The sequence below is a fragment of the Ranitomeya imitator genome, chromosome 3 (assembly GCF_032444005.1).
Source record: "Ranitomeya imitator isolate aRanImi1 chromosome 3, aRanImi1.pri, whole genome shotgun sequence".
In the NCBI taxonomy this organism is placed as follows: domain Eukaryota; kingdom Metazoa; phylum Chordata; class Amphibia; order Anura; family Dendrobatidae; genus Ranitomeya; species Ranitomeya imitator.
In genome coordinates this window covers 262,348,405-262,361,667 of record NC_091284.1, presented here as the reverse complement: position 1 = coordinate 262,361,667, position 13,263 = coordinate 262,348,405, and positions in this window count along the sequence as shown.

The window sequence follows — 13,263 nt, the reverse complement described above, 5'->3', positions numbered from 1 at the left end:
CCTTAAGCCTAGCCCGCACTTGTGCCCAGGCCTTAAGCCTAGCCCGCACTTGTGCCCAGACCTTAATCCTAGCCCGCACTTGTGCCCCAGCCTGAAGCCTAGCCCGCACTTGTGCCCCGGCCTTAAGCCTAGCCCGCACTTGTGCCCAGGCCTTAAGCCTACCCCGCACTTGTGCCCAGGCCTTAAGCCTAGCCCGCACTTGTGCCCAGGCCTTAAGCCTAGCCCGCACTTGTGCCCAGACCTTAAGCCTAGCCCGCACTTGTGCCCCGGCATTAAGCCTAGCCCGCACTTGTGCCCCGGCCTTAAGCCTAGCCGCACTTGTGCCCCGGCCTTAAGCCTAGCCAGCACTTGTGCCCCGGCCTTAAGCCTAGCCCGCACTTGTGCCCCGGCCTTAAGCCTAGCCCGCACCTGTGCCCCGGCCTTAAGCCTACCCTGCACCTGTGCCCTGGCCTTAAGCCTAGCCCGCACCTGTGCCCCGGCCTTAAGCCTAGCCCGCACCTGTGCCCCGGCCTTAAGCCTAGCCCGCACTTGTGCCCCGGCCTTAAGCCTAGCCCGCACCTGTGCCCCGGCCTTAAGCCTAGCCCGCACCTGTGCCCCGGCCTTAAGCCTAGCCCGCACCTGTGCCCCGGCCTTAAGCCTAGCCCGCACCTGTGCCCCGGCCTTAAGCCTAGCCCGCACCTGTGCCCCGACCTTAAGCCTAGCCCGCACTTGTGCCCAGGCCTTAAGCCTAGCCCGCACTTGTGCCCAGGCCTTAAGCATAGCCCGCACTTGTGCCCAGGCCTTAAGCCTAGCGCGCACTTGTGCTCAGGCCTTAAGCCTAGCCCGCACTTGTGCCCAGGCCTTAAGCCTAGCCCGCACTTGTGCCCAGGCCTTAAGCCTAGCCCGCACTTGTGCCCAGGCCTTAAGCCTAGCCCGCACTTGTGCCCAGGCCTTAAGCCTAGCCCGCACTTGTGCCCAGGCCTTAAGCCTAGCCCGCACTTTTGAGCCCCTTGAATGCTTGTTTGTTTGTTTTTGTCTTCAGCTTCATGTTGGTTATGCACATAGGGCCAGCTTTACGCTCTTCGCTTTTGTCCCGTCTGAATGCGCATGCACAACTGTAATTGGGGAAGAAGGCATTACCCATTTACGGAGGACAGACAAGAAGTGCCTGGTCGCTTGGAGCATGGGGTTAAGGAGAGGCTCCGCACTGTACAACAAAGGATCTAGTCCTAAATGTCCAAGTACAGAGTAGAGGGGTGAAAGCTAGCTCTTCACCCCTATGGGTGCCTAACCCTTTATGCAAAGAGTTAGCTGTATGCCTTAAGCCTAGCCAGCACTTGTGCCCATGCCTTAAGCCTAGCCAGCACTTGTGCCCCTTGCCTTGATCCTAGCCAGCACTGCACTTGGGCCCATGCCTTAAGCCTAGCCCGCACTTGTGCCCAGGCCTTAAGCCTAGCCTGCACTTTTGCTCAGGCCTTAAGCCTAGCCTGCACTTGTGCCCAGGCCTTAAGCCTAGCTGGCACTTGTGCCCATGCGTTAAGCCTAGCCAGCATTTGTGCCCCCTGCCTTGATCCTAGCTAGCACTGCACTTGTGCCCAGGCCTTAAGCATAGCCCGCACTGCACTTGTGCCCAGGCCTTAAGCCTAGCCCGCACTTGTGCCCAGGCCTTAAGCCTAGCCCGCACTGCACTTGTGCCCAGGCCTTAAGCCTAGCCCGCACTTGTGCCCAGGCCTTAAGCCTAGCCCGCACTTGTGCCCAGGCCTTAAGCCTAGCCCGCACTTGTGCCCAGGCCTTAAGACTAGCCCGCACTTGTGCCCCGGCCTTAAGCCTAGCCTGCACTTGTGCCCCGGCCTTAAGCCTTGCCCGCACTTGTGCGCAGGCCTTAAGCCTAGCCCGCACTTGTGCCCAGGCCTTAAGCCTAGCCCGCACTTGTGCCCCAGGCTTAAGCCTAGCCCGCACTTGAGCCCCGGCCTTAAGCCTAGCCCGCACTTGTGCCCCGGCCTTAAGCCTAGCCCGCACTTGTGCCCCGGCCTTAAGCCTAGCCCACACTTGTGACCCGGCCTTAAGCCTAGCCCACACTTGTGCCCCAGCCTTAAGCCTAGCCCGCACTTGTGATCCGGCCTTAAGCCTAGCCCACACTTGTGCCCCGGCCTTATGCCTAACCCGCACTTGTGCCCCGGCCTTAAGCCTAGCCCGCACTTGTGCCCCGGCCTTAATCCTAGCCCGCACTTGTGCCCCGGCCTTAAGCCTAGCCCGCACTTGTGCCCCGGCCTTAAGCCTAGCCTGCACTTGTGCCCCGGCCTTAAGCCTAGCCCGCACTTGTGCCCCGGCCTTAAGCCTAGCCCGCACTTGTGCCCCGGCCTTAAGCCTAGCCCGCACTTGTGCCCCGGCCTTAAGCCTAGCCCGCACTTGTGCCCAGGCCGTAAGCCTAGCCCGCACTTTTGCCCAGGCCTTAAGCCTAGCCCGCACTTGTGCCCAGGCCTTAAGCCTAGCCCGCACTTTTGAGCCCCTTGAATGCTTGTTTGTTTGTTTTTGTCTTCAGCTTCATGTTGGGTATTCACATAGGGCCAGCTTTACGCTCTTCGCTCTTGTCCCGTCTGAATGCGCATGCACGACTGTAATTGGGGAAGAAGGCATTACCCATTTACGGAGGACAGACAAGAATTGCCTGGTCGCTTGGAGCATGGGGTTATGGAGAAGCTCTGCACTGTACAACAAAGGATCTAGTCCTAAATGTCCAAGTACAGAGTAGAGGGGTGAAAGCTAGCTCTTCACCCCTATGGGTGCCTAACCCTTTATGCAAAGATTGCAAAGAGTTAGCTGTATGCCTTAAGCCTAGCCAGCACTTGTGCCCATGCCTTAAGCCTAGCCCGCACTTGTGCCCAGGCCTTAAGCCTAGCCCGCACTTTTGCCCAGGCCTTAAGCCTAGCCCGCACTTGTGCCCAGGCCTTAAGCCTAGCCCGCACTTGTGCCCCGGCCTTAAGCCTAGCCCGCACTTGTACCCAGGCCTTAAGCCTAGCCCGCACTTGTGCCCCGGCCTTAAGCCTAGCCCGCACCTGTGCCCCGGCCTTAAGCCTAGCCCGCACCTGTGCCCTGGCCTTAAGCCTAGCCCGCACCTGTGCCCCGGCCTTAAGCCTAGCCTGCACCTGTGCCCCGGCCTTAAGCCTAGCCCACACCTGTGCCCCAGCCTTAAGCCTAGCCCGCACCTGTGCCCCGGCCTTATGCCTAGCCCGCACCTGTGCCCCGGCCTTAAGCCTAGCCCGCACCTGTGCCCCGGCCTTAAGCCTAGACCGCACCTGTGCCCCAGCCTTAAGCCTAGCCCGCACCTGTGCCCAGGCATTAAGCCTAGCCTGCACTTGTGCCCAGGCCTTAAGCCTAGCGCGCACTTGTGCCCAGGCCTTAAGCCTAGCCCGCTCTTGTGCCCAGGCCTTAAGCCTAGCCCGCACTTGTGCCCAGGCCTTAAGCCTAGCCCGCACTTGTGCCCAGGCCTTAAGCCTAGCCCGCACTTGTGCCCAGGCCTTAAGCCTAGCCCGCACTTGTGCCCAGGCCTTAAGCCTAGTCCGCACTTTTGAGCCCCTTGAATGCTTGTTTGTTTGTTTTTGTCTTCAGCTTCATGTTGGTTATGCACATAGGGCCAGCTTTACGCTCTTCGCTCTTGTCCCGTCTGAATGCGCATGCACGACTGTAATTGGGAAAGAAGGCATTACCCATTTACGGAGGACAGACAAGAAGTGCCTGGTCACTTGGAGCATGGGGTTAAGGAGAAGCTCCGCACCGTACAACAAAGGATCTAGTCCTAAACAACATGGCAGATGTGACAACCTACATGGTGAGCTGCAGCATGTGCTACATGTTCACAGATCGACCAGAAGAAGAATCCAATTTCACCTGTCAGAAGTGTAGACTAGTGGCCCTTTTAGAAGAAAAGGTGCGGGGTCTGGAAGAAAGAATAGCAACTTTGAAACTCATCAAAGAGAATGAAGACTTTCTAGACAGAACAGAAGCATCTCTACTGGTCACAGAAGGTGCAAAAAGTGTCAGAGAACCTCCAAAAGCAGATGAGTGGAAGCATGTGACCAAAAGAAGCAAGAAGACCATGGAGAAATCACCAACCACACAACTGAAGAACCGATATCAAATCTTTGTAGAGGATGAAGATGGCACACCTAAGAATGAAGCAATACCAGCAAGCAAAAAAGAAAAGGGCACACAGCAACAAGTGACAGCAAAAAGTACAGCCAAGAAGCAACGAAGAGTGGTGGTGGTGGGAGACTCACTACTGAGAGGCACCGAAGCAGCCATCTGCAGACCGGACATAACTGCAAGAGAAGTATGCTGCCTTCCAGGTGCGATGATCAAGGATGTGACCGATAGGATACCAAAGCTCTTCAGCTCCAAGGACGTCCACCTATTTCTTCTGATACATGTTGGCACCAATGACACGGCAAGGAAGGACCTACCGACAATCTGCAAGGACTTTGAAGAGTTGGGGAAGAAAGTAAAGGAACTGGATGCACAGGTAGTTTTTTCTTCTATCCTTCCAGTAGACGGGCATGGCACCAGGAGATGGAACAGGATCCTTGATGCAAACAACTGGCTAAGACGATGGTGCAGACAACAAGGATTTGGATTCCTGGACCACGGTGTGAATTACTGGTATGATGGACTCCTCGCCAGAGACGGACTACACCTCAACAAACCTGGGAAACACACATTCGCCAGAAGACTCGCTACACTCATCAGGAGGGCGTTAAACTAGAAGAAGAGGGGACGGGAAGAAAAACATTAGACTCGAACAAAGACGACCCAGGAAAACATACTCAGAAGGGAGGTAAGAACATTTCTAAAACAATCCACAGTGAGGAGATTGGAACAAAACAAAATCCTCTAAACTGCATGCTCGCAAATGCCAGAAGCCTGACAAACAAGATGGAAGAACTAGAAGCAGAAATATCTACAGGTAACTTTGACATAGTGGGAATAACCGAGACATGGTTAGATGAAAGCTATGACTGGGCAGTTAACTTACAGGGTTACAGTCTGTTTAGAAAGGATCGTAAAAATCGGAGAGGAGGAGGGGTTTGTCTCTATGTAAAGTCTTGTCTAAAGTCCACTTTAAGGGAGGATATTAGCGAAGGGAATGAGGATGTCGAGTCCATATGGGTTGAAATTCATGGAGGGAAAAATGGTAACAAAATTCTCATTGGGGTCTGTTACAAACCCCCAAATATAACAGAAAGCATGGAAAGTCTACTTCTAAAGCAGATAGATGAAGCTGCAACCCATAATGAGGTCCTGGTTATGGGGGACTTTAACTACCCGGATATTAACTGGGAAACAGAAACCTGTGAAACCCATAAAGGCAACAGGTTTCTGCTAATAACCAAGAAAAATTATCTTTCACAATTGGTGCAGAATCCAACCAGAGGAGCAGCACTTTTAGACCTAATACTATCTAATAGACCTGACAGAATAACAAATCTGCAGGTGGTTGGGCATTTAGGAAATAGCGACCACAATATTGTGCAGTTTCACCTGTCTTTCACTAGGGGGACTTGTCAGGGAGTCACAAAAACATTGAACTTTAGGAAGGCAAAGTTTGAACAGCTTAGAGATGCCCTTAATCTGGTAGACTGGGACAATATCCTCAGAAATGAGAATACAGATAATAAATGGGAAATGTTTAAGAACATCCTAAATAGGCAGTGTAAGCGGTTTATACCTTGTGGGAATAAAAGGACTAGAAATAGGAAAAACCCAATGTGGCTAAACAAAGAAGTAAGACAGGCAATTAACAGTAAAAAGAAAGCATTTGCACTACTAAAGCAGGATGGCACCATTGAAGCTCTAAAAAACTATAGGGAGAAAAATACTTTATCTAAAAAACTAATTAAAGCTGCCAAAAAGGAAACAGAGAAGCACATTGCTAAGGAGAGTAAAACTAATCCCAAACTGTTCTTCAACTATATCAATAGTAAAAGAATAAAAACTGAAAATGTAGGCCCCTTAAAAAATAGTGAGGAAAGAATGGTTGTAGATGACGAGGAAAAAGCTAACATATTAAACACCTTCTTCTCCACGGTATTCACGGTGGAAAATGAAATGCTAGGTGAAATCCCAAGAAACAATGAAAACCCTATATTAAGGGTCACCAATCTAACCCAAGAAGAGGTGCGAAACCGGCTAAATAAGATTAAAATAGATAAATCTCCGGGTCCGGATGGCATACACCCACGAGTACTAAGAGAACTAAGTAATGTAATAGATAAACCATTATTTCTTATTTTTAGTGACTCTATAGCGACAGGGTCTGTTCCGCAGGACTGGCGCATAGCAAATGTGGTGCCAATATTCAAAAAGGGCTCTAAAAGTGAACCTGGAAATTATAGGCCAGTAAGTCTAACCTCTATTGTTGGTAAAATATTTGAAGGGTTTCTGAGGGATGTTATTCTGGATTATCTCAATGAGAATAACTGTTTAACTCCATATCAGCATGGGTTTATGAGAAATCGCTCCTGTCAAACCAATCTAATCAGTTTTTATGAAGAGGTAAGCTATAGACTGGACCACGGTGAGTCATTGGACGTGGTATATCTCGATTTTTCCAAAGCGTTTGATACCGTGCCGCACAAGAGGTTGGTACACAAAATGAGAATGCTTGGTCTGGGGGAAAATGTGTGTAAATGGGTTAGTAACAGGCTTAGTGATAGAAAGCAGAGGGTGGTTATAAATGGTATAGTCTCTAACTGGGTCGCTGTGACCAGTGGGGTACCGCAGGGGTCAGTATTGGGACCTGTTCTCTTCAACATATTCATTAATGATCTGGTAGAAGGTTTACACAGTAAAATATCGATATTTGCAGATGATACAAAACTATGTAAAGCAGTTAATACAAGAGAAGATAGTATTCTGCTACAGATGGATCTGGATAAATTGGAAACTTGGGCTGAAAGGTGGCAGATGAGGTTTAGCAATGATAAATGTAAGGTTATACACATGGGAAGAGGGAATCAATATCACCATTACACACTGAACTGGAAACCACTGGGTAAATCTGACAGGGAGAAGGACTTGGGGATCCTAGTTAATGATAAACTTACCTGGAGCAGCCAGTGCCAGGCAGCAGCTGCCAAGGCAAACAGGATCATGGGGTGCATTAAAAGAGGTCTGGATACACATGATGAGAGCATTATACTGCCTCTGTACAAATCCCTAGTTAGACCGCACATGGAGTACTGTGTCCAGTTTTGGGCACCGGTGCTCAGGAAGGATATAATGGAACTAGAGAGAGTACAAAGGAGGGCAACAAAATTAATAAAGGGGATGGGAGAACTACAATACCCAGATAGATTAGCGAAATTAGGATTATTTAGTCTAGAAAAAAGACGACTGAGGGGCGATCTAATAACCATGTATAAGTATATAAGGGGACAATACAAATATCTCGCTGAGGATCTGTTTATACCAAGGAAGGTGACTGGCACAAGGGGGCATTCTTTGCGTCTGGAGGAGAGAAGGTTTTTCCACCAACATAGAAGAGGATTCTTTACTGTTAGGGCAGTGAGAATCTGGAATTGCTTGCCTGAGGAGGTGGTGATGGCGAACTCAGTCGAGGGGTTCAAGAGAGGCCTGGATGTCTTCCTGGAGCAGAACAATATTGTATCATACAATTATTAGGTTCTGTAGAAGGACGTAGATCTGGGTATTTATTATGATGGAATATAGGCTGAACTGGATGGACAAATGTCTTTTTTCGGCCTTACTAACTATGTTACTATGTTACTATGTTAATATGTTAAATGTCCAAGTACAGAGTAGAGGGGTGAAAGCTAGCTCTTCACCCCTATGGGTGCCTAACCCCTTATGCAAAGAGTGCAAAGAGTTAGCTGTATGCCTTAAGCCTAGCCAGCACTTGTGCCCCGGCCTTAAGCCTAGCCCGCACTTCTGCCCCGGCATTAAGCCTAGCCCGCACTTGTGCCCCGGCATTAAGCCTAGCCGCATTTGTGCCCCGGCCTTAAGCCTAGCCCGCACTTGTGCCCCGGCCTTAAGCCTAGCCCGCACTTGTGCCCAGGCCTTAAGCCTAACCCGCACCTGTGCCCCGGCCTTAAGCCTAGCCCGCACTTGTGCCCCGGCCTTAAGCCTTGCCCGCACTTGTGCGCAGGCCTTAAGCCTAGCGCGCACTTGTGCCCAGGCCTTAAGCCTAGCGCGCACTTGTGCCCAGGCCTTAAGCCTAGCCCGCACTTGTGCCCAGGCCTTAAGCCTAGCCCGCACTTGTGCCCAGGCCTTAAGCCTAGCCCGCACTTGTGCCCAGGCCTTAAGCCTAGCCCGCACTTGTGCCCAGGCCTTAAGCCTAGCCCGCACTTGTGCCCAGGCCTTAAGCCTAGCCCGCACTTTTGAGCCCCTTGAATGCTTGTTTGTTTGTTTTTGTCTTCAGCTTCATGTTGGTTATGCACATAGGGCCAGCTTTACGCTCTTCGCTTTTGTCCCATCTGAATGCGCATGCACGACTGTAATTGGGGATGAAGGCATTACCCATTTACGGAGGACAGACAAGAAGTGCCTGGTCGCTTGGAGCATGGGGTTAAGGAGAGGCTCCGCACTGTACAACAAAGGATCTAGTCCTAAATGTCCAAGTACAGAGTAGAGGGGTGAAAGCTAGCTCTTCACCCCTATGAGTGCCTAACCCTTTATGCAAAGAGTTAGCTGTATGCCTTAAGCCTAGCCAGCACTTGTGCCCATGCCTTAAGCCTAGCCAGCACTTGTGCCCCTTGCCTTGATCCTAGCCAGCACTGCACTTGTGCCCATGCCTTAAGCCTAGCCCGCACTTGTGCCCAGGCCTTAAGCCTAGCCTGCACTTTTGCTCAGGCCTTAAGCCTAGCCTGCACTTGTGCCCAGGCCTTAAGCCTAGCTGGCACTTGTGCCCATGCCTTAAGCCTAGCCAGCACTTGTGCCCCTTGCCTTGATCCTAGCCAGCACTGCACTTGTGCCCATGCCTTAAGCCTAGCCCGCACTTGTGCCCAGGCCTTAAGCCTAGCCTGCACTTGTGCCCAGGCCTTAAGCCTAGCCCGCACTTGTGCCTAGACCTTAATCCTAGCCCGCACTTGTGCCCCAGCCTGAAGCCTAGCCCGCACTTGTGCCCCGGCCTTAAGCCTAGCCCGCACTTGTGCCCAGGCCTTAAGCCTACCCCGCACTTGTGCCCAGGCCTTAAGCCTAGCCTGCACTTGTGCCCAGGCCTTAAGCCTAGCCCGCACTTGTGCCCAGACCTTAAGCCTAGCCCGCACTTGTGCTCCGGCATTAAGCCTAGCCCGCACTTGTGCCCCGGCCTTAAGCCTAGCCGCACTTGTGCCCCGGCCTTAAGCCTAGCCAGCACTTGTGCCCCGGCCTTAAGCCTAGCCCGCACTTGTGCCCCGGCCTTAAGCCTAGCCCGCACCTGTGCCCCGGCCTTAAGCCTACCCTGCACCTGTGCCCCGGCCTTAAGCCTAGCCCGCACTTGTGCCCCGGCCTTAAGCCTAGCCCGCACCTGTGCCCCGGCCTTAAGCCTAGCCCGCACCTGTGCCCCGGCCTTAAGCCTAGCCCGCACCTGTGCCCCGGCCTTAAGCCTAGCCCGCACCTGTGCCCCGGCCTTAAGCCTAGCCCGCACCTGTGCCCCGGCCTTAAGCCTAGCCCGCACCTGTGCCCAGGCCTTAAGCCTAGCCCGCACCTGTGCCCAGGCCTTAAGCCTACCCTGCACCTGTGCCCCGGCCTTAAGCCTAGCCCGCACTTGTGCCCCGGCCTTAAGCCTAGCCCGCACCTGTGCCCCGGCCTTAAGCCTAGCCCGCACCTGTGCCCCGGCCTTAAGCCTAGCCCGCACCTGTGCCCCGGCCTTAAGCCTAGCCCGCACCTGTGCCCCGGCCTTAAGCCTAGCCCGCACCTGTGCCCCGGCCTTAAGCCTAGCCCGCACCTGTGCCCCGGCCTTAAGCCTAGCCCGCACCTGTGCCCCGGCCTTAAGCCTAGCCCGCACCTGTGCCCAGGCCTTAAGCCTAGCCCGCACCTGTGCCCAGGCCTTAAGCCTAGCCCGCACTTGTGCCCAGGCCTTAAGCATAGCCCGCACTTGTGCCCAGGCCTTAAGCCTAGCGCGCACTTGTGCCCAGGCCTTAAGCCTAGCCCGCACTTGTGCCCAGGCCTTAAGCCTAGCCCGCACTTGTGCCCAGGCCTTAAGCCTAGCCCGCACTTGTGCCCAGGCCTTAAGCCTAGCCCGCACTTGTGCCCAGGCCTTAAGCCTAGCCCGCACTTTTGAGCCCCTTGAATGCTTGTTTGTTTGTTTTTGTCTTCAGCTTCATGTTGGTTATGCACATAGGGCCAGCTTTACGCTCTTCGCTTTTGTCCCGTCTGAATGCGCATGCACAACTGTAATTGGGGAAGAAGGCATTACCCATTTACGGAGGACAGACAAGAAGTGCCTGGTCGCTTGGAGCATGGGGTTAAGGAGAGGCTCCGCACTGTACAACAAAGGATCTAGTCCTAAATGTCCAAGTACAGAGTAGAGGGGTGAAAGCTAGCTCTTCACCCCTATGGGTGCCTAACCCTTTATGCAAAGAGTTAGCTGTATGCCTTAAGCCTAGCCAGCACTTGTGCCCATGCCTTAAGCCTAGCCAGCACTTGTGCCCCTTGCCTTGATCCTAGCCAGCACTGCACTTGGGCCCATGCCTTAAGCCTAGCCCGCACTTGTGCCCAGGCCTTAAGCCTAGCCTGCACTTTTGCTCAGGCCTTAAGCCTAGCCTGCACTTGTGCCCAGGCCTTAAGCCTAGCTGGCACTTGTGTCCATGCGTTAAGCCTAGCCAGCATTTGTGCCCCCTGCCTTGATCCTAGCTAGCACTGCACTTGTGCCCAGGCCTTAAGCATAGCCCGCACTGCACTTGTGCCCAGGCCTTAAGCCTAGCCCGCACTTGTGCCCAGGCCTTAAGCCTAGCCCGCACTGCACTTGTGCCCAGGCCTTAAGCCTAGCCCGCACTTGTGCCCAGGCCTTAAGCCTAGCCCGCACTTGTGCCCAGGCCTTAAGCCTAGCCCGCACTTGTGCCCAGGCCTTAAGACTAGCCCGCACTTGTGCCCCGGCCTTAAGCCTAGCCTGCACTTGTGCCCCGGCCTTAAGCCTTGCCCGCACTTGTGCGCAGGCCTTAAGCCTAGCCCGCACTTGTGCCCAGGCCTTAAGCCTACCCGCACTTGTGCCCCAGGCTTAAGTCTAGCCCGCACTTGAGCCCCGGCCTTAAGCCTAGCCCGCACTTGTGCCCCGGCCTTAAGCCTAGCCCGCACTTGTGCCCCGGCCTTAAGCTTAGCCCGCACTTGTGACCCGGCCTTAAGCCTAGCCCACACTTGTGCCCCAGCCTTAAGCCTAGCCCGCACTTGTGATCCGGCCTTAAGCCTAGCTCACACTTGTGCCCCGGCCTTATGCCTAACCCGCACTTGTGCCCCGGCCTTAAGCCTAGCCCGCACTTGTGCCCCGGCCTTAAGCCTAGCCCGCACTTGTGCCCCGGCCTTAAGCCTAGCCCGCACTTGTGCCCCGGCCTTAAGCCTAGCCCGCACTTGTGCCCCGGCCTTAAGCCTAGCCCGCACTTGTGCCCCGGCCTTAAGCCTAGCCCGCACTTGTGCCCCGGCCTTAAGCCTAGCCCGCACTTGTGCCCCGGCCTTAAGCCTAGCACGCACTTGTGCCCCGGCCTTAAGCCTAGCCCGCACTTGTGCCCAGGCCTTAAGCCTAGCCCGCACTTTTGCCCAGGCCTTAAGCCTAGCCCGCACTTGTGCCCAGACCTTAAGCCTAGCCCGCACTTTTGAGCCCCTTGAATGCTTGTTTGTTTGTTTTTGTCTTCAGCTTCATGTTGGGTATTCACATAGGGCCAGCTTTACGCTCTTCGCTCTTGTCCCGTCTGAATGCGAATGCACGACTGTAATTGGGGAAGAAGGCATTACCCATTTACGGAGGACAGACAAGAATTGCCTGGTCGCTTGGAGCATGGGGTTATGGAGAAGCTCTGCACTGTACAACAAAGGATCTAGTCCTAAATGTCCAAGTACAGAGTAGAGGGGTGAAAGCTAGCTCTTCACCCCTATGGGTGCCTAACCCTTTATGCAAAGATTGCAAAGAGTTAGCTGTATGCCTTAAGCCTAGCCAGCACTTGTGCCCATGTGTTGTGAATTCTGTGGCTGAGTTCACTTCTGTGGTCACAAGTGGTATTGCAGTCTCTGGGCTTCCTCCCTCAGGTGTTTTGGTGAGCTCGTTGGCTGCCTTGCTATTTAGCTCCACCTGAGTCTGTCTTCCTTGCTCCTTGTCAATGTTCCAGTGTTGGATCTGAGCTACTGCATCTTTCCTTGGGCCTGCTGCTCTGCTAGATAAGTGCTTCTAGTTTGTTTTCTGTTTTTTCTGTCCAGCTTGTTATTATCTTTTGCTGGAAGCTCTGAGAAGCAAAGGGGTGCACCGCCGTGCTGTTAGTTCGGCACGGTGGGTCTTTTTGCCCCTTTGCGTGGTTTTCGTTTTAGGGTTTTTTGTAGACTGCATAGTTCTCTTTGCTATCCTCGCTCTGTCTAGAATATCGGGCCTCACTTTGCTGAATCTATTTCATTCCTACGTTTGTCTTTTCATCTTGCTAACAGTCATTATATGTGGGGGCTGCCTATTCCTTTGGGGTATTTCTCTGAGGTAAGTCAGGCTTGTATTTCTATCTTCAGGCTAGTCAGCTCCTCAGGCAGTGCCGAGTTGCATAGGTAGTTGATAGGCGCAATCCACTGCTGCTTCCAGTTGTGTGAGGATAGATCAGGTACTGCAGTCTACAGAGATTCCACGTCTCAGAGCTCGTCCTATTGTTTTGGGTTATTGCCAGATCTCTGTATGTGCGCTGATTACTGCACGCTGTGTTGCCTGATTGCCAGCCATAACAGTACAAGGAGCCATTCAATGATTTCCAATAGAGGGAAAAAAGAAATCCTGACATCATTTTTTTTTCTTAGCTCTGTCTTCAGTCTTTTTTTTCCCCTAGACATTAGAGTGCTTCAGGACACAGCTGTGGACATGGATATTCAGGCTCTGTGCTCCTCAATGGATAATCTCGTTGTAAATGTACAAAAGATTCAAGATACTATTGATCAGAAATCGATGCTAGAACCAAGAATTCCGATTCCTGATTTGTTTTTTGGTGACAGAACTAAGTTCCTGAGCTTCAGAAATAATTGTAAGCTATTTTTGGCCTTGAAACCTCATTCTTCTGGTAATCCTATTCAACAGGTTTTGATTATTATTTCTTTTTTGCGCGGCGACCC